General features: G+C 37.0%; 1 pseudogene; it reads right to left on the bottom strand.

The window, feature by feature from the left end:
- LOC107607558 lies at window positions 1,650-4,092 on the bottom strand (annotated as a pseudogene).

The following is a 4,633-nucleotide window of genomic DNA, read 5'->3' as shown; positions in this document are numbered from 1 at the left end:
GTATTTTCCCTGATCCAAGATTATTTATACAATTTTCATCTTTTTGTTAGTAAATTGCATTGGCTCCTTAACATTTACTAATTATAACCTAAATCGCACTGGGGATGTGCAACTTTACACTTTTTTATATTGTTAGTAAATCACTCTGGATGTTGAGCAATTTAAAAAATAAATGAAATCACCAAAAGACAATGTGATGATGAAAGTGTAAAATTAGCTGCAGATATTCGCGTTGTGTTTTTGAATCGCAGTGGTTAGATGTGATTTACTCGTAAATTAAAAGAAAAAGAAAAAGAAAAAAACACAAAAATCAACGCGATTTACATGTACAAAAGAAAAAAAAGAAAATAGCCTCTGTGATTTACTTGGTAAAAACAAAAAGGAAAGAGCCACTGCAATTTCTATGTGGAAAAAGAAAAAGCACAGAGCCACTTGGATTTACTTGGTACAAACAAAAAGGAAAGATCGACTGCGATTTATAAGGAGCTGCAAAAGATAACATAACATAAACCATTGCGATCTACATGAACTTTGATGTGCCAGGGACGGATCCCCCGACTTTTTGCAACAAAATTTAATAATAGTAGGTGTGCATGAGGTTATTAATTTTCATTGAAAAAAATTGCTAAAAGATCTTACATAAATTTTATTATTGTTGAATTTTATATTTTATACAAAAAATTATTGTATATCACTTTGCCAATAAAAGGTACACATATTTTTTATATTTTAAAATGGTTTATTTTTGTATGTTTATACTAAAGTGATTATGATAGCTACTATGTTTTAAAAAATGTGGTTAAAATTAAAGTAATACCTTTTTAAGTGTTGCTAAAAAAATGTTATTAAAATGTAAAAAAATGTGACTTTAATTTTAAAGTCTTATAACCACCGTAGCTTTTATGAACATAAACATATTAGAATCTATTGTTTAAAATATATTTTTTATTAGTACGTTTTTGTAATGTTTTTTATATTATATAACTTATTTATTGATGTAGTTTTTCTGAACTCGTCCTTGTTTGATAATGTAATTTGAATATAAAAAAAGAGTAAATATTCTTGTTAATTTCACTATTATCTTCATATGGGATAAAATTATCGTAGTTGCTCACCACAATGGTAAAATTACAAAAACAATGGACGAAACAACCTTTAACAATAATTATTTGATTGGTGATTTTATAAATTGTTGTTTCTCTGATTTACAACATAGTATTTTGTAAAAGTTGGATTAGCTTGGTCAAAAGTATATTTTTGAAATTTTGTACGATCACTAATAGTGTTTCAATTATAGATATGGTCAATATAAGTTTTCCCATATAAAAGTGACGACAAGATGCAAGCAATATTTTATCGGTCTAGGTTTTTGAAGATTCAGACACTTGAACTATTTGTAAAATTGGAAGAGATATTTATGCGCTCTGTACAAAAAAATAAAAGCTCTAATTTTTTTTATTTTTTTATAAAATTTTTAAATTATCTTACCTTTCATCTTTTTAATATTCCAAATTTTCACAACTTTCATCACCACTAACACTTTTTTGATTATCACTGCCTCTCCTTCTCCTTCTCCTCTCCGCTGCTACCATCCACCGTCACCACCATCATCACCTCTTACCATCATCATTCCTTTTTTTATGGGACGATCAAACAAGCACTCTGGAATCGGATCTCAGAGCATTAAAAACCTCAAGATTATCACTGGTAAGAAATTAGAACAAGGGCGCGATCATGAGCGCGATCATGAGAGGCAAAAATTATTGTACAAAACAAAAGCCCAAGTGTTTAACCCTAGATCCATAATCATGTATTTGATGTAAACCATCTCAATAGTGATTGTGACAAGATAAGCAAAATCCAAAAAATAAGCTGTGAGAGTAAAAGCAGAATTAGTGGCGATATACCCCGCGCCGACAAGGATACCGATGAAGAAGAAAAATGTGAGCTTAGAAGGGCAAGGATTGTGGCAGGAGACGGTATCCGTAAGGGCTACAAGGAGAGGGGTGAGAGATCGAAAGATGATAAAGGTGTCGATATTGGCGTGGCGAAGGAAGTTGGTGTTGGTGAAGATGACGAGGAAGAAGATGAGTACGACGGGGGAGAAGCGCTTGGCGATGTCGATATAGTGAAGGGATAGTGGTGGAGGAACCTTAATTTGTCGAGAAGGTAAACGACGAAACCGGAAATGAGGTACTGGAATGCTATTAAGAGGTCGGGGTAGTTAAATTGGGTGATGGCGTATTTATTGATAATGATGAGAAGACTGAAAAAATTCTGTGGAAAAAAGGAGGAGAGATAGTAGTAATTAAAAAGGTGTTGGTAACTGATCACAAGGAGAGGAAAATGAGAGACCGTAATAATTAGAAAAGTATTGGTGGTAGTGAGGATTGTGAACGTTTGGAATTTGAAAAAAAAGATAAATAATAGGATAATTTAAAAATTTATTAACAAAAATTAACAAAAAAATTAAAATTTAAATACTTTTATCCTATAAAACTTATCTTTTTTTATAAGTACAATATTAATTTCTTTATTTATGAATAATTTTATCTGTATTTATAAAGTTCATGAGTATAAATAATATAATTTAGGAAAATTTTCACATGCCTTATTCACTTTATTAAAATACTGCTATGCCATATACGAAAAGGTAGCTGGTAAAATATTTGTTATGCAACAGGGAGACAGAGAGAAAGTCTAGAGAACCAGCAACTTTTGTGTTTTGTGGTTAGTACTTAACTATAAAAAAAAAGTGAGTGATTTCTAATTATTAAATGTAATTTCATACCATTAAAAATACTATTAATAGCCAATTAATAATTACAAAATACAAAAATTGCTGCATCTTAACACTTCCCATCCAACAGGTAATGCAATACCCAAAATATTCTTGGAATAATACGTAAAAAGACTGAATAGTACTGAGTCTACTGGCATAGCATTGATCATCGGCTTTGTTGTTTTATGTTAAAAGAGTTTCAAGGTAACCCACGTTATATATGGCTTGCAGTTATTGGGCTAATTTGTTTAATATTATACAAACATTTCTACTAATTAACAAATGGATATGCATCTATTAAAATGTCATGTTTTTCTTATATCAATTTGCATATTGTACGAAATGTCTCCGGTACGGTTTGAAGGGTGGATCGGGAACCCGCAAACCTGAGCTGAAGCCGGGTTGCCTGACTGGAGTAATGGGGGGAGGTACCTGCAAAGACACTCCGACGCTCAAGTCAGAATGGATCTAAGAGGTAGAAGGTGTGTGGAATGAATGAATACCTGGAGGGACTTTTGTCCTCTATTTATAGATGATGGGTATTCTTATCTTATCTTATCTGGTTAAGATAAGATGGACGTGTGAATTCAAAAGTCGGTTAGGAGCTCTAGAGGGCCAGCTTTTTGGGCCTTCTGAGCGAGGTGCGGGTCGGACCCGAGAAGCCGGGGTTGGGTACAGTCTCGGGTCCTGGATCCGTGGCTCGGATCCGTAACAGTTGCCCCCGCAGCGGGAGAGCGAGCGAGGTCGGTCTGTCGCTGGGAGATGCTATTTTCACCGTGGGTTTAGGCCTTTAGTTTTTCTCGAGTGGTCGTTTGGTTTTTCCGAGATGAGGTCGGTGTCTCAGTTTTGTTTTGTGGAAGATTCGTCTGACCGCTTAGGTCTGACGTGACTCTTCCGTATCCGCTGTGCCCATTGCGTTTTTCGAGGCGTGATTTATTAGTTACTTTTTCCTAGGGGGCATTTATTGCGAGGGGGTTTTCCCCCTTTTGCTCTCACGTTTGCTTTGCTTTCCAGGGGTATTTGCGTTATTTTATTTTTTCAAAACTGTTTTGGTTTTCCTTCTTCAGTTCCCTCGTTTGCTTCATTTCTCTACTGCTTTCTTCTTCCAAAAGAGCATTTTCTACTTTCCTTTCGCACTCTGTGGTTTTGGTTTGATCTTCTGCCGTAGCATCATCTCCTTGGGTTTATTTCCTTCACATTACCAGGTTAGTGTTCTTCTGCTTCTTTCTGTTTCCTTTTATCTTCCTTCGTGTTTTGTTTTGTCTTTGCTTAATGTAGATTAGAATTTGTTTTCTGGTGTATGATGGCATTGCGTTATGGTAGATAGGTCTGTTGGGGTAGTGGGTTTTGTAAGGGGGGCGAGCGCCGCCGTATAATTTGGTGGTGTTTAGTAGTGTTTGTTTGGTTTGATCCACCGTTTTCTGCCGTGGGGTTTGGCTGACGGTGGTGCTCGTCGCTATTTTAGGTATGGCTCGTCGAAGAACTGAGGGTGTGAGGGCTCCGGTGGCCCCGGCGGGGGGTGTCCCCGATCTTTTTTCTTGGGTCACTAGTGACGTGTGGGGGACGCCGTCACGGATGACGGAGGCGGACCTTCAGCGGCTCCGTGATCAAGGAGCTGTTTGTGGGGGTGGCGACGCCGAACGCCATTATGAGCTCTCCCTCCCTGAGGTTGACGAGAGGGTCCGCTATACTAATCTTGACTCCCCGACTGTGCCGGATTAGATGTGGGTGTACGAGGCGATGTTTACCCGGCTTGGCGTTCGGCTTCCCTTTTCCCCTTTTGTTCAGCAGTTATTGAGCCGGTGCTCCGTGGCGCCGTCCCAGCTGCATCCGAATAGTTGGGCGGCGATA

This window comes from Arachis ipaensis, chromosome B07 (assembly GCF_000816755.2).
Source record: "Arachis ipaensis cultivar K30076 chromosome B07, Araip1.1, whole genome shotgun sequence".
Classification (NCBI taxonomy): domain Eukaryota; kingdom Viridiplantae; phylum Streptophyta; class Magnoliopsida; order Fabales; family Fabaceae; genus Arachis; species Arachis ipaensis.
This window is presented reverse-complemented; position numbering and strand designations above follow the sequence as displayed.